This window comes from Lissotriton vulgaris, chromosome 1_1 (assembly GCF_964263255.1).
Source record: "Lissotriton vulgaris chromosome 1_1, aLisVul1.2, whole genome shotgun sequence".
Taxonomy (NCBI): Eukaryota; Metazoa; Chordata; class Amphibia; order Caudata; family Salamandridae; genus Lissotriton; species Lissotriton vulgaris.
This window is the reverse complement of record NC_141685.1, coordinates 670,956,984-670,983,633: the sequence shown is the minus strand read 5'-3', so window position 1 is coordinate 670,983,633 and position 26,650 is coordinate 670,956,984. Positions and strand designations below refer to the sequence as shown.

At 46.8% G+C, this 26,650-nt stretch overlaps 1 protein-coding gene across 1 annotated transcript in view; it reads right to left on the bottom strand.

Moving 5' to 3' along the window:
- Positions 1–19,195, bottom strand: part of EXTL2 (exostosin like glycosyltransferase 2) — a 111,280-nt gene extending 92,085 nt beyond the window's left edge. Inside the window, exon 1 of the mRNA XM_086954402.1 lies at positions 18,942–19,195. The gene's annotated coding sequence lies outside the window, so the exon portion shown is untranslated. The remainder of the gene's footprint in view (positions 1–18,941) is intronic.
- Positions 19,196–26,650: the final 7,455 nt, after the last annotated feature.

Sequence of the window (26,650 nt, the reverse complement as noted above, 5' to 3'; positions counted from 1 at the left end):
TGTGGTTGCGTGTGTGGTTGTCTGTGTGTGGTTGTGTTTTTGTGTGTGTTTGTGTGTGGTTGTGTGTGGTTGTGTGGGTGTGTGTGTGTATGTGGTTGTGTGGTTGTGTGTGTGTGGTTGTGTGTGTGGTTGTGTGTGTGGTTGTGTGTGTGGTTGTGTGTGTGGTTGTGCTTGTGTGTGTGTGTGTGTGGTTGTGTGTGTGTGTGGTAGTGTGTGTGTGGTAGTGTGTGTGTGGTAGTGTGTGTGTGGTTGTGTGTGTGACAGTAATACTACAAGTATCTCAAAATAAAGGAACACAAACATTGAGTTTGAGGAAAGAGAAAGCACGTTGTAAGTCAAATGAGCAGCAGCAAAGCATTGAAACTTCTTCAGTTCAGATGGGTTGGTTCAGTGTTTTGCCCTAAAATAGCTGGGATTTTAGTTTCAGTGCATGCACGTTTTAGAGAAGTGAACGTGAAGGCTTGCCCCGTGACGAAACAGCTGTGGCATCAGCAGCTGCCTTTCGACCAGGTTTGTTTGCGATATACAGAACTGCTTCAATAGCAATACAACGCAAGCAATGTGGCAGACACTGTCGGGGTTAGTTTATGAAAAACCCAGCTACACGATGGAGGCTGTAAATAGGCATGTTCATCGTGAGTGGAGTGGGGGAAAGCCTCGCAGTCCATTTGGCTCTGCTGAAGCTACTCTGTGCCTGGGGCGGTGACCGTTCCTGGATAGCTTGGGTTCAGGTCAGGAGGCCCAGCGATGCGATAAAGAGGACAGCCTTCTGTACTCAACTCTTCAAAGATGAGCTAGATTTGGTTAAGACTCCACCAGGGCAAAGAGAGACGGAGATGAGAGAGATAGTGAGGCTGGGAGTCGATTTATTGGGAGGCTGAATCCAGGGCACAAAGCATGCCTTAAAAAAAGAAGCACGTGTGAAAAAGGCTAGACCCCAATAAAGAGAACTGTATAGATCTTTCGTCTGTATGCGCACAAAGTCAGTACATCACCTACATCGCCTTACAGTTACTCTGCAATGTTGAAATTTCTTAGCAGAGACCTTCATTACATCAACTCGAGACTTTTTTGTTCCAGTTCTTACCTTTGAATGAATGTGGTAACTCAAAGGCTGGCTTATTAAGCTGCTTCTAGAAAGTTCATATTTCATACCACTTATCCCAGTTTTCAAACCACTCACTCTTCTTGTAGTACCCTGCATCCACGGAAGGTAAAGCCTAAGTAGAGTCAAGGACTGGGACGAGTAAGTGTAGAAATGATGTAATGAACATCACCAGTAAGTAATTGCAACATTACCATCTCCGCTGCCTTGCTCATGCCAGTCATTACGTTTGAGAATTCCCAAGCTACAACAAATAACATCACAAGCTGTGGTGGGGGCAGGAGCGCGCTACCCGGTACGAGACTCCTGGCTCGGTATTGCGGAGTGTGCAGTACCGGCAGCAGCGTTGGGTGAACTCACGGTCCGCGATAAGAGCAGCGGTGATCGGAGACACCGTGCTCGGTGTGTGGCCAGGGAGCGGGCAGCGGCGTGGGACCCTCACTGGCCAAGGATTGAGAGGCGTGAAGTGAAGCTGCAGAGCACAAGACGCGGCAGCAGCGGAGGGCGAGCTAGCTGTCTAGTGAAGTGGTGAGCAACCAGCACCTACCGGATCACCCGCTGAGGGCCCCGGCTGAAGGAAACACGACTGAGCGTCCCGCGCTTGCAACGCGCATGCGCATTCAAAAAAAGAAAGTGAAAATAACCTCGAGCCTAATTAACGCGCCGCGCCACGCCGCCAACCATCTGTACACACTTTAGAAGCAAGCGCGCCTTTAGAAGCAAGAGTGCGTCTTCACTAGCGCGTCCACAGACCCCAATCGCCAAAAGCCCTGCGCATGCCCCGGTCTGCCCCACTTCCGAGGCAAGTTGCTGACAATAGTCTCGCTGGCGATAGCGCTTTCGCGCTGCGTCGCCAGGCAAGATCTAAAAAACAGCATGACATTAAGCATACATTCAGATTTGCCGAGTGTCATACTCTATATATCAACTGGATCAGAGTGGCATCATGAACCACACTCAAAATTGGACTCGGACATTTATTACTTCACTGCAAAAAGTAAAATCCCATGTTCTTGCCACCACTAAAAAAACTTACTACATCAGTTTCCAGTCTGGATTTGCTTTACATCAGAAACTAGCTGGGACCATACTCATGGGCTAATTATTTAACTACGATTGTCCTCATCTGTGGGCAATAATGGTTGTTAATTACCTTCCCTGGAGTTACGAGTCCAAGCCACTAGCGAGGGCGCGAAGACGGCTTGAAAATAGTGTCTCCTTTCTCCTCCAGCACTTTCTGCCTCTTCATAACAGCTGTTCCGTCTCCTCTCGTTTGCTTAAGTTTTTCAATATTTTGGGGGCTGACTGGGCTTCTCTATAAGCGAAACCAAAGAGGGGAGCCAGATAGCCAACGGTAAACCGGGTGCTTCTTATAAGCCTAAGAGTGTGCTGCCGGAGAATGGAGACATTTTTAGGTCGAGTCGGGGCAGCGCATGCGCTGCTCTGTGATGCATGCCGTATTTGAGTATAGACTTGAAGCCCCGCTCACTCTCCGTCCATATTGGTCATTGTCTTGTGTCATTGTCCTTCATAAATGCGGACTTCTGATTCGTTAATAGACATGTTTGTCCTTCCTTAGTAGCGCCTGGTCTTCATTTGTAAACTCTCATGAGGACTGGCCCTTTTACTTCTGTTACACAGTATGTCTTAAGCACTATTTTCTTAAATGAGTTTCTCCTACTGCAGGGACGACATGCTTTCCTGCAACATTCGTATTCAAGCAAGCCTGGCTGAAGACAGCTGTAATGCCAGAAACCGGTCCTAGGAAGCTTGTTTCCGGTCCAGGGAAGTTATGGCTTGGCAGTTCGGGCTGGACTGTTCCCATGAGGCACAGGGTCAGACTGATTTGCATATGGCCATGTCTGAACTGGGGTGGCAGAGTGGGCTAAAGAACGGTGATGGATTAAACCCAAATCTGTTGACTGGGTGTGAGTGTTTGATTGGTTCAGATGCTCCGTCCATCAACAGCCCCTTTTCTACCGCTTACTGCAACATTCAGCGCGTCATGTGTACTTTCATTTTCCAAGCAGCCCAGGACATAGGCGGCCACTTCTTTTATATGATATAGGTCTCGCATTTATAAGAGTTTGAGCTATTGGCATTGCAAATAACAATGCCTTTTATTTATGTGTTAATTTTCAAAACAAAGGCATTGTCATTTACAATGCTAATACGTAAAACTCTCGCAAATGCGAGACCTATTGCATTGCAAATGCTGGTTTACCCATCTCTGCATTTAAGAGACAGCTCCAGCTCCCATGACCATTGACAAATTAAGGGACATCAGGAGCTGGCAGAATGCTTTTACTGCTGGCCTGCAACAAAGCTATAGCCCGCAAATGAGCATTCTAATTGGCTTGCAGGCTCCCAGCATTTCATCAATGGTGCTAATGTGATTTTAACTTGTAGCACATATTTAACCGCTTATGCTCTGGTTATGGTTGAACACATTTGATTACAATTACTCCACATGAAGACAGCATGGCATAAACCATATAAGCATGCTCCGATGAGCGTAGTATGCTATTTATTACGATTGTTGAGGGATATTTATTGTGAATCGCAGTACCTGAGCACACTTAACAATGGTCACACGTCACTCAATAGTTTTGCACTATGGGTCAGATGTACTAAATGACTGCTAAAAAAAAGGGATCATAAATTGTGCGAGTCTATAATTTTATGATGCGACCTATGTGGTAATAGAATTAATTGCAAAACATTCTGTTGCGGTGAGTCATAGCACAACATGCCAAATAATATTTATGCAGGTCGCTTTTGTGACCCGCCCTGTGATTAGCTACAAACCCAGCGACTGTTGCCCTTAAGAAACAGTATACCAACATCCCTGAAAATGCAAACCAAATTGAAAGCACCCCCCCCCCCCCCTGCCCCCTCCAAGGCGGCCAACATTATTCACACAGGGGAGGAGCCATAAAGGAACACCTCCCTCTTCACAAATGAGTTACCACCTCCCTGAAGGTGTCCATAACGGATCAACTGTTTGCAGCTACATTTCCGGTAGAGCACCATTGATACATACCTGAAAAAATAGCAATTAGGAAAGAACACCCTTCGCACACCGCTTCTGGTACAGCTCCGTAAACTCATTTTACGAGGATAAAATGCTTTTCTGACTTACAAAAGGTGTTCACCTGGTGGATCACCATCAGCGTGTCCATGGACAGCTCTTTTACGCTTGCATTGATGCTATGGCATTAGAGAGCAAGCATTTACAATGCAAAACGGAGCTTATGCTCTTGGGCCCGGCCGACCCGACCCTCTTCAAGTCATTATGGCCCACCTGTCTAGGCTCCCCCCCGGTTCCGAAAGATAACATCAAAAGCCTGGGGGTATGGCTGGACCGGAACCTGTCTCTTAACACTCAGGCCACAAAGCTTTCTGCCACCTGCTTTGGACTTCTCCGGACACTGAAGAAGGTTCTTCCCTTGCTCCCAATGGAGGCAAAACAAACAGCCATACAGGGCATGATACAGTCACGCCTGGACTCGAATAACGCCCTTTATCTGGGAGCCCCAGAGTACACATTGAATAAACTACAACTGGTACAGAACTGTGCGGCCCGTACCTTACTGCAAATTCCCCGCAGATCCCCAGTCAGGGAGGCACTGACCAGCCTTCATTGGCTGCCAGTACGAAAAAGAGTCACCTTCAAAGCAATGTGTATTGCCCACCAGGCCTTTTGGGATTCGGGCCCCAAAATCATGCGTAGCCTAGTTAGCCAATATCATCCAGGCAGAGACCTACGCTCTAGTCAGGCTTTCATGGCAACAGTCCCCAGAATTAAAAGGACTAGAGCAGGCGGAAGAATGTTCACCTTCAACGCCTCAAAAATCTGGAACTCCCTTCCCCTTCACCTGAGATCTAACCCTAACCTCGCCTCCTTCCGCAAGCAACTTAAAACACATCTGTTTAAATCCCCGTAATCAATTCAGCCCCCTTCCCCTCCTCCCAGCTCTGTCATCCTCACTACACCTCCTTCTGGTTCCGTTAGCGCTTGGACGCCCCAGGGCAGCAATCGCGCTGTACAAATTCATTTTCATTCATTCATTTTCAATGGTGTAGCTATTGGCATTGCTCATGACATTATTTTTACTTATGTTTTTAAAACATATAAATAAATGGAATTGTCATTTACAATGCCAATAGCTTAATCTCTCGCAAATGCAAGACCTATTGCATTTGCACCCACACACAGAGCCACACACACAAAGCCACCCACACACACATACAGAGCCACCCACACAGAGCCACCTACACACACACAGACAGAGCCACCCACACATAAAGCCACCTACAAAAAAAGCTACCCACACAGAGCCACACACACACACAGAGCCACCCGAGAGCCCCACACACAGACACACACACAGTGCCACACACACACACACAGAGCCACACACACAGAGCCCCACACACAGAGCCCCACACACAGAGCTCCGCACAGAGCCCCACACACAGAGCCCCACACACAGTGCCCAACACACACACACAGAGCCCAACACACACACACAGAGCCACACACACACAGACATCCCTCAGTCTAGGTCAGCCACACGCCCATCTCTGCCCAGTAATGCCCCAGAGAACAGAGGCAAAAAAAAAAACGATGACAAGCAGGGAACAGAAGCAGGGAACAGAGGCAAGAAAAAAACGATCAGAAGCAGGGAACGATCAGAAGCAGCGAACGATCAGAAGCAGGGAACAGAGGCAAGAAAAAAAAACGATCAGAAGCAGGGAACAGAAGCAAGAAAATCGAGCAAAAGCAGGGAACAGAGGCAAGAAAATCAAGCACAAGCAGGGAACAGAGGCCACAGAGCCACACACACAGAGCCCCACACACACACACAAAGAGCCCCCCACACACACAAAGGGTCCCACACACACACAAAGAGCCCAACACACACACAGAGCCCAACACACACACAGAGCCCAACACACACACAGAGCCCAACACACACACAGAGCCCAACACACACACAGAGCCCAACACACACACAGAGCCCAACACACACACAGAGCCCAACACACACACACACAGAGCCCAACACACACACACACAGAGCACACACACACACACACACAGAGCCCCCCCACACACACAGAGCCCCCCCACACACACACACACACACAGCCCCCCCCCACACACAGAGCCCCCCCACACACACACAGAGCCCCCCCACACACACACAGAGCCCCTCCACACACACACAGAGCCCCCACACACACACAGAGCCCCCCCACACACACAGAGCCCCCCCCCACACACAGAGCCCCCCCCCACACACAGAGCCCCACACACACAGAGCCCCACACACACACACAGCCCCACACACAGAGCCCCACACAAACACACAGAGCCCCACAAACACACACAGAGCCCCACACACACACACGTGCCCCCCACACACACCAGAGCCCAACACACCCACAGAGCCCAACACACACAAAGAGACCAACACACACACAGAGCCCAACACACACACAGAGCCCCACACACACAGAGCCCCACACACACACAGAGCCCCACACACACAGAGCCCCACACGCACAGAGCCCCACACGCACAGAGCCCCACACGCACAGAGCCCCACACACACACACAGAGCCCCACACACACACACAGAGCCCCACACACACACACAGAGCCCCCCCACACACACACAGTGCCCCACACACACACCAGAGTCCAACACACCCACAGAGCCCAACACACACAAAGAGCCCAACACACACACAGAGCCCAACACACACACAAAGCCCAACACACACACAGAGCCCAACACACACACACACACAGAGCCCAACACACACACACACAGCCCAACACACACACACACAGAGCCACACACACAAACACACAGCCCAACACACACACACACAGAGCCACACACACAAACACACACCGAGCCACACACACAGAGCCACACACACACACAGACATCCCTCAGTCTAGGTCAGCCACACACCCGTCTCAGCGCAGTAACGCCCCAGGGAACTGTCAGGATCCCTAACGCTGTAGATTTAAAACCTATAAATGTCTGTGACCTAAAAGACTCTTGTGGTACTAAAAGACTTCAGACTGGGCACCAGTGGTCGAAGTTGTGGCATTTGCGCAACTGCAAGATGGCCGCTAAGGTGCTAAGGTCGGTGGTCTAATGTTTCTGTAGATTCCGAGTGAGCCTGATGTGACGCGCAAACACCTGAGGTATTGCGCACTTAACTGAGGCTTTTCCCTGGTGAGGAAGTGTCCGTAGTGCGTCCGTAGTTTGAAGGTTAATTATCAGTGTTGAAAGTTATTTCGGAGCAATTCCTGAGAAGAGTAGAGGCTTCGATAAACGTTTCCAGTGACTGAGGAGAAAATAAAGAAGAGAGGCGAATTTGACAAGTTAACGGAGCTGCGCTCGTTTCCTGAGTAAGAGACCGGCAGAGTTCATTTCTTCCACAGCTGTTCCAAGCTGAGAGCTAAGTGACAGAAGAGAGAGGGTTTCCTTTTTTGAGAATTAAAATAGAAAAACGTTACTATTTAAAAACGAATTGACAGAGCTGTCAAGAGACTTTGAAATTATCAAGAGTTACACACAGAGCCCCCCACACACACAGAGCCCCACACACACACACACAGATGCGGTCCCGTTGGGTAATGGCTGCAAGGATGCAGGCAGGGAAGGGGCGCTTTGGGGGAAATGAGTGAGTCGTTTTGAGGCGCAGCCCGGAAACAGAAGCGCTGTGCCCCTCAGCGCAGCAGAAAGTACCTCTAAAGCTGTGGTGTCGGAGTCCGTTCACCTTCCAGCGGGTTACGGGCTCTTCCGGCTGCTTCTGGAAGGCCGTCGGCACACTGACGGGGCCAGAGTCCCGGGACCTGCCCCCTGCACGAAGGCGGACATTTACCGGCGCTAGATGATCAATTGGCTGGGGCCAGGGTCCTCTAATACCAGCCTTTGCCCCCAGGCTGGTCTTACCGAGTTTATGGATTTTAAGTTATCTTTGATATATTGTGTCCGCACTCACCGTCTGCAGGGTCTCGGCACACTTCATGGACTTCATCTCACTTAGTAAATATTCTTGTTCCCTCTTGCTCTTCTAAAGCAGCAGGACAGGGATCTCCCGCCTCTGATTCGAACAGAAAGCACCTGGTGAACTCTCCAAAGCTGGCAGAAAGAACTGGAGAGGGACGGGGGAGAGGTGAGGTGAGCTCGCATGTAGTGCTGTCGCTGCAGTAGGGAGGGTAATACCGGGACCGGTGCAGGTCTCTTCTGCGTTTCGCTCCGCCTCACTTTGTGTAGGGTGTTGCTGCTGGACCTGGTTTATTACATCAGGAGCTCCGTATGTGTTCCGCCATTTTCCGATTACGGCGGCCAGCTCCTCCCGCTCCGAGGTCCCTCTCTGATTTTATCACACCCTGGCGGCGCAATCCCCCGAATTCGTCCCGCTCACCACGCCGACCACTTCAGTCACCTTATCCTGTCTTTGTTTCTGAGAATCACTTGCTGCATGCTGTACTCATAATTGAGATAAACTACAAGTCCCCGAAGAAATCGTATGTCTCTGACGCCTCTCCAAAGCCCCCCTCGCCAGCCGGGTGCCCGTCCCCGGGGCCCGCCACCTCCTGAGCACTTCTTCAAAGCCGTCGCAAGCTGGCAGGATGCTGGAGTGGCCAGGGTCAGAGTGCTCTGGACAGGGGTCAGGGCCAGGGTGGAAAGCGAAACCGCAACTGCACGGGCCACCATTTAAAAAAAAAAAAGACGCTGCGAGCCAGGGCGACAACAGGCACACACACACAACAGTGCTTTGGCGGGCGTGCGAGGTACCCCCAGCAGAGCAGAAGGGGGGGGGGGTGACCGCCTAACTCAAAGTCTTGGTCCATCATGTCCTGTAATATTGGTTTCTGTTTAAAAGACATTGGCAGGCACAAGCATGGAACGGAGGCAAGAAAAAAACTATCAGAAGCAGGGAACAGAGGAAAGAAAATCGAGCACAAGCAGGGAACAGAGGCAAGAAACAGGGAACAGAGGCAAGAAAATCTAGCACAAGCACTTACCCTCGGTAGCTCCGGCAGGAAAGCGGACCACGCCATAACACCAACTATCTTTCTCCAAGGTCAAGAAGAAATACCTCGAAGAAACCCCCGTCATTTTCGGATTCGGGGCGTGTTTTTCTTTCTCTCCTCTTCCCATTGGCTGGAATGTAAAATTACAGCCAATGGGAAGAGGAGAGAAAGAAACTAAAAAAACACTCCTCCGAATCCCAAAAAGACGGGGCTTAAACGGACAGACGCCCCTCTCCTCCAATGGCTGGCCTCCGTTTAGGAGGCCAGCCAATGGAGAAGAGGGGCGGGTTCAAGCCCTACTACTGAAAAACATAAAATCTCGGCAGCGAGACTGCGCAAGCGCAGCCTACGGAGGCCGAGACCTAAAAAGCAATGTGTTGCTTAATTTGCATGGGATCATGCCAGCGTCTGTAGACCGTTGTGTAACACCAAAGTGTCATGGGGGAGGGTCAATAGAAAGCAGATGTGTACGCCCGCTACGCGCTTGGACACTTTCGATAATATAGCCCAGACATCCTGTGAGCTGTAGGTGTAGTAGAAGGACTGCTTAGCCCATTGCTAATTGTAATGGGGTGAATAAAATTTCTGCTGGATAAAATAAAAAATCATGAGTCGATAGAAGTCTGAATTTTGGTGTTGTAGCAGATTTATAGTTTGTAAAACTTGCACTAGAAGAGCAGACGGTGAAACACGCCAGGATAACATTACAATAATATTTAAACTGTCTCAAACACAAGGAACCTGAAAACTTTGAGGTGCTAAAACATGGAGTTTGTGTTAGGGGGCCAGAAAGGAGACCAGGTCTGCAAGTATAAGCCAAAGGAGGCAAGGTGAGTGTATGAAGGAAATACAGGAAAACGTAATGTGCAAGTAGTGTTCGTTGAGAAAGTGTGCGAGTAGCAAAGGCAAGCCCAGCTGCAATAAATATGGATCTGGTCCAGTGCTCACAACCAGTCTTTGCCTAAAGGGCAACCAAGTTCAGTGTTAAAGTAAACGAACTACTGGGGTGAAATACAGTGCAGGGTGCCAATGCAAACTGCATGTTTTCAGTGTACGCAAGAAAGAGGAAAAGTGGTAATTTTCACGCTGGTGCACAGCCTGGTAGAGGCTGCTCAGCACTAGGGGCTAGAAGGCCATCATTAAAAGGAAATACGTGTTACAATGTAAAGGCGCTGGGCGGAAGAATTTCTGGCATTAAATCTTTAACTTTCAACTGCAACATGCAATTCAAGGACCTCAATTGCCTAGCACAGGCCCACCTTGAAAGACAGTCATCTGAAGGGACTGGTGCGGGACAGTGATGGTTAAACTTATTAGATAACTTGAAGTTTTGGGAACCCAAATAAAGACCTCTATCATAGTCCGAACGTGAGAGAAGGCGTCCGCATCACTATGATCTTCCCAAGATTAAAGCCACTATTTGAAGTGTGTACATGTTGATCAGAAATCTTAAGGCTAGTCTCCCCATGTGCTCCACCTTAGCTAAAACAGCCCTGCACCTAGATACCTCCAAAAGTGCATGCGGAATAAGCACTGTGGATGACGTCAGTATCTGCATCAATAACAAAAGAAGTAGCAAGGCCTGTGGTACCAAAATAGGGAATATTGGAGTGGATATGGCATCAGAAGCACCAACGGGGTTGACAAGTGCCAGGGTAGAGGAAGCCTATGGAGGCTGAAACATAGCCAGCACATCCTATGCAAAAGCTGGCACTTGAGAGGGGGCTCCACCAGGACGGGAAAAGCCGGAAGTTGGTCTGACAACAGAACCAGAAGGAGCTAGACACCAGTGCATATGCTTCAGGCCATAGTCATACCTATAGGGGTGGGAGATGCACTGCCTATTCTAAAGGATTCTTCCTTATTAATCTCAATAATCAAAAGGGTGCTGACCCACTGCCTATATTGACCCAGTAGGCTAAATGAATTTGGTATGAACAGGAAAAGATTCCTGTATGCGAGTCGCTCTGTTCCTAAACAAAAAATTGTTTAATATTTTTTGGTTAAATTAAATATACAGTATCAAATAATACAACATTCATTGGTTTCTATATTCTTTATGTACTGTTTAAAGAATACACATTTCAATATGATAATTAATGAACAATTCACAATCGTTGTGTCACGATAGTGTACAGTTTAACAAACAATTTCCAAATGAATAGCTCTCAAATACATGAAATTATAATATTTATATTAGACTTGTGAATCCGTTCCAGTTGTTGACAATCATTTATAAGTAAGCCCTATGCATTTCGGGACTTTTAATGTCCCTTCCTCAGGGGAAAACTAGTGAACAAAAAATATATATAGAAACCGTCATTTATTTGTATGTATACATGGGGGACTATTGGAGTGGATATGGCATCGGAAGCTCCAACGGGGTTGACAAGTGCCAGGGTAGAGGAAGCCTATGGAGGCTGAAACAAAGCCAGCAAATCATATGCAAAAGCTGGCACTTGAGAGGGGGCATCACCAGGATCTGGAAAAACCGGAAGTTGGTCTGACAACAGAACCAAAAGGAGCTAGACACCAGTGCATATGCTTCAGGCCATAGTCAACCAGATTATCTGCCCTGTGACCTAACGCGGTGTTGGTAAGTAGGATTCCCTCCTTTGTAATTCCAAAACTTGGTGAGGGTGGACTTCTCTGTTGACAAAGCCTTCCTTCTGTACTGGTCTCAACAACGGGATCTAAGTGGAGATAACGCAGATGCTCGCCGCAACCCAGGTATTTCCTGGTTCTCATTAGCCATCCAACGCATGGAGGCATGACCCGTAGCAGAGGTGCACGCTAGATGCATACTCCAAGGGGTCCAAAAAGGATGCCAGAGAGATAAAGGAATGACATCAACAGGATCCCGACCTTTTCAGAGAAGATATATTCCTAAATGTACTGAAAACAAAATTGTGAAATTCTACTGAGAACAGCAACAGATTGTGGCAAAGGGTGCAGAAAAAAGCAACAATGTCAGCTTTCAAGGGTGGCACCATTTACAGTTCCATGACATCACATCATGACACATCATTGAAACTTATGTTTCTGGCTAATACAGGGGACGCCCTAGAGGGAGCGATGATGCTGCTTTGTGGTTTTGGTGGGCTCTCCGGGCTCAAAGTAAATTGGAAGAAGACTTGCTTGTTCCCAGTGGCTCCAACGGAAGTTGACTCATCCCATGTGGCGGGTATTCGATGGGAGTCCCGCTGGTTGCCCTACCTTGGGACAACCATATATCACTCCTCGGATGATTTGCTGGAGGGGAACATAGGCAGGGCCGTGCAAGGGCTAAAGGGTAGTTTCGAGTTTTGGGGCACACTGCCGCTCTCAGTGGCAGGACGGGTGGCCTTATTAAAGATGGTGGCACTCCCTCGGTTGCTGTATTATTTAAGAACCCTACCGATATGGATCCGGGGCTCTGTTTCGGCAGCTTCCTACAATGGTTGGTGGGTTCCTGTGGGGGACGGGTTGGAGGCTGGTGGCATTGACTACGATGATGTGCCTCAGGATCGAGGGGGGTTTGGCAGTGCCGGACTTTGAGCTTTATTACCTGGCATCCCAACTGCAGTGGCTCACTCAGCGGTTGCGTTGGAATTTAGGGGCCCTGCTGGAATTGAAGGGCGGTGGATACTGCGCCATATGTTGTCCTTTATAGTACGTCAGCAGAAGCTTCACCTAGGGACACTTACCAACGAGGAGCAGACATTAAGGCAATGCTGGAATCAGACCAGGCGCAGAACGGGAGCAGTTTGCCCTTATGCCCCAGAAATACCCCTGGGCATGTGTAGGGCCCTCCCCCACGGGGGTGGGGGGGGATTGGTCGGTGCTGGCCGAGTGGGAGGCCCTGGGAGTACAAGTATTGGGGGATTTGTACGAGGATGGAGCACTGTTGTCCTATCAGGCCCTACGGGACAGGTATGATTTACCTCGTGGAGACTACTTATTACACTCTGCCCTGGTCACGGCAATACAGAGACATTGGAAGGAGGGGCTTTCTGAACCACTGACAGCCATGGTATGTCAGTATGTGGTGATGGCAGCGAGGACCTTCAAGGCGGTTACATGCCTGTACATACGCATGATGGGGGAGGCGACGGAACCGCTTGGAGACCTGCAACGGAAATGGGAAGCGGACCTTGTCAAAGAGATTCCTGAGACAGCATGGGCACACAGTCAGGAGAGCATGGAAAAGTACCAGAAACACCAGATTTCAGCCGGTATCCTTTTATATCGTACATAGGGCGTATCTTACTCCTGCTAAAATTCAGAAATATTTTGATGTAGATACAGCCCAGTGCCCACGTTGTACATTGGTGGGGGCGGACTTCACCACATGATGTGGAGCTGCCCGCAACTAGGCATATTCCTGGAAGGGGTTGTGGACCTGCTTTGCGCAATCACGGATCGGCAAATATATGCCGATATAGGCACATGCTTAATGCACTGGTTCCCATACACTCCTAAAACGAAGGTGACGAGCAAGTTTCTGGACCTACGGTTGCTGCTGGCAAAGAGAGATATTACAGCTCACTGGAAGTCAAGGGGCAGGCCCAGCCTTGTGAGGTGGAGGGTGGATCTAGTTAAGTGGGCGACGAGCGAAAGTATGGTTCGGTTTCAGCAGGCTCAGAGGGCTAATAATGAGAAGGCGCTGGAGACTGCAAGGATATGGTTCAGTCCCTGAGGGAGCAGGGGGAGGAGGCGGAGCCCGTGCAGCCCTGAGGGTGTAACTGGAGCCACCCTGGAGTATACTGGTAATGGAAAAAAAAACGGTGCGGACGTGTTGTGTAGTGACCACACCGAAACAGGGCAGACATGGGCCAGACAAAATACACCAATGTTACTGCGAGTAGTTTTACTACGCAAGAGGCTATTTTAGACTAGATTGGCACCAGATGGTTGAGACGCACCGGTGGCAGAGGGTGGAACGGGAGGGGGCGGGTATTTAGTTAATTTTTATTTTATTTGGCTCTCAGGAGATGCCCGGATTTGATGCTCAATGATGGCTAAGTTCCTGATTTTCCGTAGCATGTAGTAATGCAGTAGATTTGTGGAGAGACAATTTGAAGAATGACGGAGCATAATGTATGGAATAGTACTGATAAAAAGCTACGGGACTCCCGATTTATGGAGCAACTGTGTTAAAGATCAGTGGGTATAAGTAAAGATGTGGTATATGTTTATAGGTGTGTCTAAAAGACCATAAAAAAAAAAAATGACGTCACATCATTGAAAGAATCAGAGTCAAAACTGTTGCCATGGCACAGCCTACTAGCACAGGAGGGAATATTTCAATTTTCCAAATCCAGTCTGGTGCCCCGGGAGAATCCTGCAGTGAAGATTCTGCAGGCAGAAGTAGCAATCAAAATGTTATAAATGCAATGCAATCAGGATAAAATAGTATTTATTCATTCAGTGCTCGAAAAATCATTAAAATGTTACTAGAACTGCAGGTCTAGTAACTTGAATAATCTACTAGACCTAAGTGTAATGTACGTGACCCGCTAAGTGGTCGCAACGCGATTGTCACAGTTCACTTTACAAAATCTTCTAACTTCAGTCACAGAAAAAATGTAGGAAGACTAACTAACTTTTGACCTCGGTCTCTGAAAGCCGAACAAATGTGATAAGATAACAAGATTTAAAGGCATCTTTATTGCTAATTCACTTTGTGAGCAAGCAGAACACCTGCTTTCAGCTCGCCAGAAAGGGTGAGTAGGCCCTAAAAATAGCTGGTCCTGATTAAATCTGGCACGCCATAGCAAGTGAATTTATCGAGCCCTGTTCTTATTACCTGAGTGACTGAACAGTGTAACCAAAAGTGAAGCCTTAAATCTGAGCCAGAAACACTTCTTTGTATAAGGCAAAAAGAGCTGTTGACAGTAAGCATACTGTTGAGTAAAATGATGCACTGAAAAAGATGTAGATTGAACCACATTAATGCATAATGATGAAACCGGCCAGATTTTCTCTGTGATAAAGCAGTTGGAGAAACTACAAAAATCGGACATTTTCATAAGAGAGATCACAAAAAGTCCCTGTCCATCCTACTGGACGCTTTCTCTGGGTCTAGAAAAATAGGACCTATTCGGGCATCATAAGTAAGGGCAATGTCAACTATAGTAATGGTCTAGTTGGTATGATTAGTAGTAGATTATCCCCTTCAATGCTATTGACGGAACGGTTCCGTCATGAGCGTCGGTTGGCCTGTGCTCATGACGGAACCGTTCCGTCATGAGCCCGTTGGCTCATTAGAACGTTCAGCACAGCGCAGGAATCTGCGCCACACTGAAGGTGTTAACTGACTGTAATACATGCTTCTCTAGTGCCACCATCTCAGTTAAGAGAGGATTCACCCAGTCGACAAATATCTTGTCAAATATTTTCTGATTTGAATTTTGCAGTAATATTGACTCGTGAGAACTGCAGAGTTTCTGTATTATATTCAGTGGGGATATATGGCAATAAATATATTCATCTAGGTTTCAGGATAAACCATAACTTTATGGTGTGGCATACCCCTTGCAAAGAAGTGGCACATACATCTCCTGGCGCTTTATGTGAAATTAGTTAGGTAGCTAATGCCCCCCCCCATAGCCTCAATGAACTCTAAGAGGCTGAAAGGTTGTGGTAACTTCCCCTGTACCTCTTCTGATTGGGAACATTACAAAAAGAGAACAATAGTTCCATTTACTATGTGATCTCAGTTGTTGTCAAGTGCTCTCCTCCATGATAAACTACTGAGAAAAGCATGAGAAAGCAGGATGGAAGCGTCTACCTCTGTAAACTGCTTTATTTCTTATAATACGCTTGCACTCACTGTCCAACCTATACACAATCTTGAGGAATCCCTCAAATAAGAACGCTAGAAGTCCTACATGATTCATAAAAAGTTGATTTAACGGATTGCTCGACTCACAGGAATATTAGTGTACAAAGTTTAACGTTAAAATTGGCATGGATTTTGATTGTTGTCATTATGTCCCATGCAAAAGTTCATGTGAGGGGAATCTAAAAGGAGGAGGACATTAGCCTAAAGGAATACTCTCACCCAAAGTGTTTCGTTTTTACAGGGGGCACCAAAACCTGGGAACCCCACTTCACATGTAACTATGCATTTACAAACACCCACAAAACAATTATGATCTACCACACAGATTTTCTAGAGCGATCCAAGCGTCAATACCTCGCGTAAGGTTCAAGTAAAATCGCTGTATCCCATCACTGCAATAAGATGTCCGCAGACTTTAGCCGTACCTTGGGCTGAGAGCTGGTACCCATGCACAAAAGGTACTACTCTGGGCGAACTCCAAAATAAAATAGAGTGTAGTACAGTCTCGGTCACGCAGCGCACTAATTCAGATACAAGTGGCATGGATTTCCTATTCCAGAAAACATACAATCCCTGCCCAAGCAAAACAAGCATTGGCAACCCCAATAGTTCTCACCTTTTGGATTTGCAAGTGCAGACCTATTGCCTTTGCTAATGCTGTTCAGAAAACGAAATAATTAAAGACTAATGCTGATCAGCAACGAGAAAAGAATACAAACACAAAAAAGCCAAAATAATACATTTGCCAAACATGTGCATTAGGTGTCATGATGCTACACTGGCACAGCACCATAATACATTTATGTATGGGTATATGTGCACATACACATCATTAAGGTGGGCCACAGTAGTGTCATGCTACATAAGTGTGCATGCACGCATATACATCATATGTCATAGCGTGGCTGCTATTTCTTTTATTTTACCAATACCAGATGGCGTACACATTTCAGTGTAGTAAATTAAAAAGTGGCAAAACAAATAAGTCTGGCTTATTTTAGGAGGACACGTTTTTTGTTGTAAAGGACAATATGTCCTTGAGTGATAGATATTAATGTACCCAGTATATGCATTTAAAAACTCTGCATAATGCAGTATCATATCCAAAACATAAGGTTAAGGTCCACAGGAATCTAGGAGCAATGAAAGGATTCACTTTGCCTGCGAAAGTCAAATTCACATAATTAGATGTAAATACATACTAGTTAAAGATTGTGTACGTGACATTTTAAGGTGTAGTATTATAGTCTTAATGAAAAAACATCGAGATGAAAAGCCACTGTCACTTGAATTTATCTGTCTAGTGTCCACTCCAGAAAGAATATGTTTTGTGCCTCAAAATGCAATACAAGGGCATTCATATGAAATCATATATCCTGATAAACCTCAATCTAACAGCATTCACATACCCCAGGCCCTCAATGGACAGCAGACATACAGGAACGCCTTACAAAAAGAACAGGTGCATGCCAGTGGCAGCAACACAAACACCACACAACATGTAGCAACAGTGAATCAATAATTATGATACCACATACGCTACAGGAGTTAAGAAATCGGAAGACCAGAAAGAACTGACACAACGAAAACTAATGGTATGCTGTGGGAGGGTTATAAGCCCACTGAATTGCAAGCGGTACTTGTCACAGCACAGTGCATGTGGATTGTAGGCAAGACCACATGGCCATAGGGGGGTGGAAAGTGTAATTGATACTGTAGAGAGAAAAGGCATGCATTTGCCAGTATAAGCCCTGCTAAAATGATCCACTGCTTCAGCACCCTCTTACTATCCCTCCCACTGCAAATCATAGTATTAGACTACTTATTATTCTGTCTTCTCAAACCTGAAGTGGGGAAGTTTTAATCAAAATAACTTCTGTGTGTTAAAGAGGGAGACCAATGGAACAGCAAGAAAAGATGTGTTAGTCACTGAAAGTTCGAGCCTTGAGGCTGGTTCTGGCTCAGCTCAAGGTCCTGTTGGAACCTCGAGCCCAAAAAGAGCCAAGCTTTCCTGTGGCTTCTACCTGCATCCCTCACTCTACCCAACAGGGGGCATCACAGCTAGAGTCTCTGACTTTGTACCTAGGGAACCAAGGTTCAAGTCTTGATATCAGCTCAACATACAGTGATTCTGGGCAAATCATTTTAATCTGTCTATAAATAATACATGTTACCTTATGTAAGGTAACTGGTGCTCACGTAAAACGCTTTAAGTTTCCACTATATAAAACTGTATGAAAATGCACATAAGTAAAAGCAAAAGCCTTAACATAAGGACAAACAAATAAATAGACACCCATTTACAGGATTATCTGCACAAAGTGAAAACCTAGATAAATCGCGGCTTACCCACTTAAATTGTGTGATCTTAAGCAAATATTTTATTTCACCAAAACTTTTGTCTTCATTAATGTCAAAGCGTCCAAAGAAATACACTTTTTTGAATGTATTAGAGACTATATTTTACATTATGTCTGTTTGATTTACACGGCGAACATTTTCAGGGCTCGGCTCCTGCAAAGGCTCCAAGATCCGAACCAGGCCGTTGGTTGGGCTCTGGCTCGCCTCACCCTGTTAATTTGTTGGCTCGCATACCTACCGGCGAGTAGGAACAGGCAGCTGCGTTACCAAAGAGCTTGGCCAGTAAACAACACAATCATCACTTCAAACTGTGTACCCATGTGGTCACATCTGACGGGAAAAGCCACTAGCTCCACGCTGAAATCAAGAGGTTGGTGGGAGGCGGGGGAGTTGATAAATAATGGAGCTTCTTTGTTTGTGAATCTATTTAGTAACCTTTCCATTTTAAGTTGCTAATATAAGGTATGAAAACGAGAGAATAGCAGAACAAAACCGGAATATGGGCTCAATATGAATAAAGACAGTCATTAAATAACATCCTCAAATAATACGGCGTGCTGATAAATGAAAGTGCTTACCGTCCCGTGCAAAAACTAGAATGCCCAGTTTTATAACATTGTGTAGAATTTGCGAGTTTAACCGTTCTCGAAAATGAAGTCACAACATGTAGTTACTTTTCGCTGAAGGACAAAACGGCCTAACTTTGCTCAGCAAAGGCATTTGACCATTAGTGCCGTTGCACTAACAAGAATCCACTAACAAGAGAAAAGTGCTGCTGCTCCAGCAAACTTTCCACTTGCCGTGGAATACGAATCACGGTACTTCCTGTCAGACACTGTTTTCCCAGAATGCTCCATTTTGTAGTTTTTGAATACTGTTTTGCTGAGGCGCAGCGCCCGGCAAAACATCCCTTGATATATTCTCAACACTGTTTTTGGTCAAGGTGTTACCGGAACTTTTGCAACGTATAGCTTTGGTTCTCAATGAAGGAATTATTTATTCGCTTTGATAGTCGCTAAATTCACACGTTGTATTTTAAAACTGCATTATAAAGATGAATAAGGCTGTGCATACGAGGAAGTAATGTAATGTACCACATGTGAGTAGCTAGCATACATGCAACACTCCCGATTTAGCTGTGAGTCAAAAATTAGCTAGCATTCGCGCCAAGAATTTTCAATTCTATTAAGGACACAGAGGCGAGGATTATGCTTCTATTTCTTATATTTGCCACTCACAGCAGCCAATGAAAAACGTTTTGTATGCAAATAAAACTACATTTCCCATGATGCTTGTACATACATCACATCCTGTATAGCCCCATAAGAGCTGCTGTATCCTGTGTCTCCTCCTCTTTCTTTGCTCGAACATATACAGTCCACACATTAATAAATCTAGTCCATTTCACGGAATATGAGTCTCAATAAACATCCTTCAACATGGAGAACCAACATTAATAAATCCAGTCCTTCTCACGGAATATGAGTCTCAATAAACATCCTTCAACATGGAGAACCATCGTCAACTGGAAAGATCACGTCTTCTAAGCCAGAAGAACACCTGTTCCTTCTTTACTCGAAGCTGAAAGGAATGAGAGGAAAAACCCGTAACTTCTGCTGATACAGAATATCAAGTACATGCGGGTGGGTAATTATTACCAATACTGTAATAAACCGGGTGGGATAATCCTCGCCTCCGTGTCCTTAATAGAATTGAAAATTCTTGGCGCGAATGCTAGCTAATTTTTGATTCTATTACAGGACCGGAGGCTTCGGATTATGCTAGTTCAACGCTTATTAAACACAACTACAGTCTTAAATCTCCCACCGGTACATAATACACTGTTTAAACAGAGTCAGAGAAAACTCCATCAGAAGAATTAAAACTTTCATAACAATGGTAATTATCAAAATAAGAATGATAAGTATGGTACTTGAGCAAACTGCATCTCACAATTGGTTCTAACACCCATTCCGGCCAAAGGCCCTCAACCATCGGCTGTAATAGCCTCGTACTCACATATAAATGTCACTAATCATCAACAATCATATGAACATATATGCGAAAACCTCAGATAGTAAATCCGAGAATCATCGTTGTAAGCCATGAGGCATGTGAAGAAACCCATAAAGTGCATTATCTCGAATTCGTGTGACCAGGCCCTGACCACATGCATTTCAGACCTCGCTGACAGAGCAACTTCCTAAAGTATATACTGTACCTGTAAAAGGCGGACTTGCCTCGCCATAGGAACACCCGAAGGTGGAATGCTTCGTAACACAGCCTGTATGTATGTATGTATGTATAGGCATTTATATAGCGCACTACTTACCCGTAGGGTCCCAAGGCGCTTCGACCGCTGCGAAACCCTTCCTGGCTTCCCTGAGAGATGGTCCCTTAATGGGTATCTCCAGGGTGAGACCAGGCATCCCCAGCGGTCTGGTGGGGCCGTTAGTGAAGATGAGGCAAGCTAATGCCCAGAGTTGCCGAGTGTGATCGCTGATCAGAGTGGGCACCGAGGCGAGAGAATTATCGAGTCCGCTGACCCTGGTCCAGAAACCTGCCGCGCCGGGAATCGAACCCTGGTCCCGGGCCGTCCTCTGCTCTCGGGTCTGCCGCCTCTAACCAGTGAGCCACACTACTGACAATATTTAATGTCCAGTCGACCTACTATTATATGTCTAATAATAAAAGGAAATCACGAGAATTAGTCCGGTTTGGAATATTTACGCCACCAAAAAGAATTCGAAAGAAAACCGGACGCAAGTTCAGCAACCTGCCCTGAACCGAGAATGAGCCGCAGACAAACGGCCAAAACGGATGCTATAAGATGAACGTTACTGAAGACCCCGTACATTATTTGGTAAATAATTCACAAGTAGAGAAATCAGTCCTCACAAAGCCGCCAATGGCGTACATACCAACAAAGCGACCCTCTATCGCCGAAACGTATGTCGGTAATGGAAGGACCCAGAAAACGAAATGAACGCCCTCAGCGCGTTCGAAAACCAGGAAGTATTGTAGAATACCAGAACTTGATCGTAAATAAATCAAAGTCGGAATACATACACCTAGTGAAAACTGTACTTACCACATTGCCATGTGTCAGACCAGACCCGTGCTTACTAAACGGCAACAAAGAATCTGCGGGTCGTAGCTCCCTGGTGAGCCATAAAGGCATCTGCCTTGAACCACATGAGTTCTACTGCATGAGGAAAGGGAAAATAGTAAGGTAAGGCAGGAAACCGAGCCGGCCTCCGCCGACCCAAGGGGCATTGGAATTTCAAAAATGGAGTCCACCCTGCACGAAAGTTGCGACCCAGTCGCCAGAAATGCAAGGAGACCGGATGGAACAAACCTTTACTGCCAAGTAGGCTAAGGAGGTATACCGCAACAACCTAAATATGAACGTTTCGGCAGAATGGCCTGAGTCCTGGAAGAAGTCCACTAAGAAGATGACCTATATGCCCATATCCGCTGATCGTTCACGCCGTCGAGATATTGCGCATGGTGAACCATAAGCCTCCAGAGGCGTGCACGATAAGGAGCCCGAATGACCGAAGGCTCGTAAAAACTGTTTGAATGACGGTGCCCAACACACCGCTACCGTGGCCCTCCCATGAAGGGAAACTCTTGTACTGATACCATCGGAAAGTCATCCTCGCATTGTAGATTGGGTCGTACAACCACTGAGTCGCGTAGGATTTGAGATAAACCTGGAAACTTAAACTAAGCCACCAATGTATGAAGGTTATAACCGGTCCATTCCAGCACATCAATCCGATGTCTGGAAATGTGAGGCCAAGGCCTGTTAAGATAGACCTATCCATACATAAATGTATTCAATTAACTTGAAAGGTAAAATAACTCTGTACTCGGAGGGTACTAGAGAGCTGAGAGCTTAGGGATAACCTATACCTCTTATCAACCATTAGAACCGCCACAACTGCCATTGTAGGGGAGGAGAGCACCAGAAGCTGCGGAAAAACGATGGAAAAAGAACCGACCAACTAGTATCAATGTGATCACAAGCAAAAAACGTCTACCCTTTATACACTCAACGATAATAAAACTGTCCCATAGGGGCCTGTCGCAAAAGGCCTACCTGGATCTGGCGTCCAACCTTATGAAGGCTTTGCGCCTGTCGGACGATCTGGCGCAAATGGCAAATGGCGTCATGCCGACGCCTATCGCCGCTGACTACGACATTGATTTGCAGCCTGTCAAATCTGGGAATCCCTTTCTGAGACAACTAGAAAAGAAGAAGCCTGGCGACGCCGTCGGGCAATTCCTCAGCTATACCCCAAAAAGGGGGTCGCAAAGCCTTAGGCTAAATCCCGTCACACGCGCGCGGCTGCCTTACGTGTTGGCGAAAAGGAAAAACGAAATCAAAATAATAAATGAAAATAATAAATAAAATAATAAATAAAAATAATAAAGGTAATAAGTACACAGAAAACAAAATCATGCTCAAGGATTTGTGGTAGCAGAACGAAATGGGCGTCAATCAAGCCCTGTCACCCTGAGTTAGGTAACGTCATACTAGAGGCCCTGTTGACCACACAAGAACGGGAAGAACCTGGGTGTCAACATAATTAGGTCAGGAGGCTCTTGCGCTCCTATCAGTTAGTTGTCATCCTCCAATATATATATATCCCATCATCACCCTCACGGGATATCGGTATTCAATATATCTGGTAGTGCAAAGCACAGTGCAATGGAGGAGTAGAGGGGGAGCCAACCCTATGCACACTAAAACAGAGAATGAATAATGTATCGGCTCCTCAGCAAAGCTGTAGTCATTATACCAGCCCAAAGGGCGTCGGAGTCATTGTAAAATACAAGGAGCGTGTGCGCACTCCGAGGGCCAGCCTATTGTTAAACCTGGAGGCTACCAGGCAATCTGCTCAGGTAAAGCAGGAGGCACTGAGACCTCGAAACAAAACAAAACAGGGGACGCATGCGACGTGCGTAGGCCAAAGTGCCCAAAATTAAGCCCAAAATTGTGCCCAAGTGGGTTACGCACACCGGAGCGTTATGACTCCATAACCGCACTCGGCTACTAGGGAAAGCCTTTGGCGGAGAAAGCGCGAGACCGCGCAATAATTCAACCAACCCTATGGAAGCGACAGGAAAATCCATTGCAATGTGGAAACAGCAACGTTGGAACCTAATCTAGGAGCAAAAAATCTAGACACAACCATTGTTCATCATGGCGCCATGCCAGCGCCGCATTTCAGCTCCGGAGGGAGCGATTGATTCAGTTTGTGGCCGAGTCCGGGCCTCCCATGAGGTTTAATGTCACCAGCAAGAGCAGAGCGACCTCACCACTCCTGCAGGAGCGATCTGAAAGTGTATCGGTGTGTGAAAGAAAAAACGCTACCAAGCACACTACTGCTTTCCAGTATAAATAATGAAAACATGCACCAGGAGAATATGAAACCTAAATTGTAGTAAAGTACGAAAATAGAAATTATTAACATTTCATATCATTTTACAAATGGAAAGAAACATGACTCGGGGCTCCTGGGCTCGAACCCTGCACCCTGGATATGAGAGGCAACAGCCTTCCCCCTAGGCCACGTGTAAACCAATCATGGCGAAGCTGATGAGGCCTGAAGACCCCGGCAGGGAAGCGTGGCATTTGAGAATCAGCGGGAGTACAGAACGCCTGATAAGGCCACCCGCGTAGCGGCTACACCGCCGCAACCACAGTGTTCAGCGGCCAACAGGGACTGAAGCCGCGCCCGAACGGGCCAACAGAGCAATCCACAGCCCGTACGCCGCTCCCCGCGATAAAACACTGCCATGCCCGCAGGCCATCGGGGGGCGGAAAACTCGACCGGAGAGGCCGAACCGTCAAATAATCTAAAGCGTGCACGGAGTACGCCGCTCCCAGCGGGAGCTGCTCCGCTCTAACCCTAACACCAAAGGCGTGATTCAATTTGTTAAAAAACACACGTGTAGTAACAAAAACACCTTCGTGCCACAAGCAGTAAATACAGCGCGATAAAAGCGCAGAGCATTTTACATAGAGCGATATAAGCGCAAAGCATTCAAAATAGCGCGATGTGAGCGCAAAGCATTCAAAATAGCGCGATATAAGCGCAAGGCATTCAAAATAGCGCGATATGAGCGCAAACCTACAGGCAATAACATCTAACAGTCAATTAAGTAATAACATCAAAGGTAATCTAACAGTCAATTAAGACATGAATCATGGCACAATGTTGTGAGCACTTAACTGTCTGCGTGAGCAGCAAAGAAAGAGGAGGAGACACAGGATACAGCAGCTCTTATGGGGCTATACAGGATGTGATATATGTACAAGCATCATGGGAAATGTAGTTTTATTTGCATACAAAACGTTTTTCATTGGCTGCTGTGAGTGGCAAATATAAGAAAGAGAAGCATAATCCGAAGCCTCCGGTCCTGTAATAGAATCTTCTGGTCATTTTCAAAGCTAAAATTATCTTATTTTAGATTTCTCTCTCTTAAAATTACCTTTATCTCAATGCACATCGATTCCTCCCTCTTAGCTGGTCCCTTCTGCCGGCATGTGGGAATGCAACAAACCGCGTGTCCTATCTCCCCTTCCTGCCCATTTTTCTGCGTCCCTTTTAGCTTTAAATTACACCACTGACCACATGATTTGGTGCCTTAAAAGGTTGTAGTTTATTCGAACATAATATGGTTTTACATTTGCAACTTTATTGGTCATTCAAACATCCATGTTATTGTACACTTTCATTGTCTTTGTACATTCCTTGTCGTTATACGTTCCTAGAGAGTATAGTTTTGCGGTTCCAGGCTTCAACTTGCTACCGAATTTGGTGGGTGTCCATCCGGACCTGCCTGGGCTGCAAGTGCCGTTCCACTTGCCTTGGACCCTTTGTTGGACCCTCGCTTGCTCTTTAGGGCCCCTGCCATGTGGTCTCCCAAGGACCCTGTGCGAGCATTTCATCTACTCTGCCTGTGGCTGTGTCCTTGTCATTTAGTTGAAATGGAGGTTGAAGACTAAATTTGCAGGACTGCCCCGGGCCTATGAAGGGGGACCTCCTGAGAGGGCGGCCCCCCCTTAGAGCCACAGAATGGCACACAAGGCAGCCGCCCAGTGTTTTGAGACCCTTGAGAGTCCCCATGCCTGCGTCACTTCCGGGCAGGATGGGGGCGGGGCGAGATACTTATACCTCTCCCACCCACTGGTTGCCCTCTTTGTTCTGCTGCCCTGATGCCGTTTGGTATTTCGATGAAGATGGGATACACCTGTCCAGAGTGGGAATGGACCTGCTCTTGCTTGATCTGGGGGAGACCTTGGAATCAGCAGGGTTTAGGTAACTAGGCCTATCGTGGTGGGGGGTCCTGGGGTGACGATGGCCACACGCAGTGCTGTGGCGGAGTTACAGGGCGATCCAGAGGCTGTAAGGTACAGAGGGGTACCCTCTGCACGAGCACCACAAGAGTGCAAAGGCCAAATATACCCAGGGAGGTCCTCGCGTTTTACTCTGGAGGACCGACAGCGCCCCGTTAGTCCTACGGGCGGTTGTGGACCTGAGCAACCAGGGGTTGCCTGTAACGCTCTGCCCCCTTTCTGGGGGGCGTGAGTAAGGGGGTGGACTGGCGGTCCACTGGTGGGAGGGGCTATCCCCTCCCCCAAATCTGATAAACACCGGTTGCCTAGTGCAATAGTGTAATTTGGCTCATCAGGTGGGCAGGCGGCGAGGGGCTGCCTGCCCTGGGATCGCCCGTAAGATAATCCACCATGTTGGCATATGTGTTATGCAAATAAACCTACAGCAATTTTCTCCACAAAGAATATGTCTTGCCTGATTATTTCTCCAGGATATTGCTGTGGGAGGGAAGGGGAGTGTTGCCGATATTGGCACTATAAATAATACGCGTGATTTTTTTTCATTGAGTTTATTGATGAAGCCTGCAATGCAATGCTGGGAAAAGACTTTTTCAGAAGTGGATTTAATCATCTTTAACTTAGAACTCATTAATGCAAAATGTTTTGTTTTGTTAATGTATATTTTAAGGTGCTTTGACATAGGTCCACACAAAGACACTGCATGGAAAAATATGTGCCCGATTACAAAAGCTACGAGAAATACATTCTAACTTTAGTATTCGTTCCTGAACTGAAAAAAGTTGATACCTTTATTTCACGGGCAAATTCAACCAGGGGCACAGTGAAAGCCAAACATGTGGGGAGTAAGAGAGGGCACTTTGAAACGTGGGCGCTGAGCAAACCTCAGAATCTGTCTTCACTGCTGTGGAACAATGT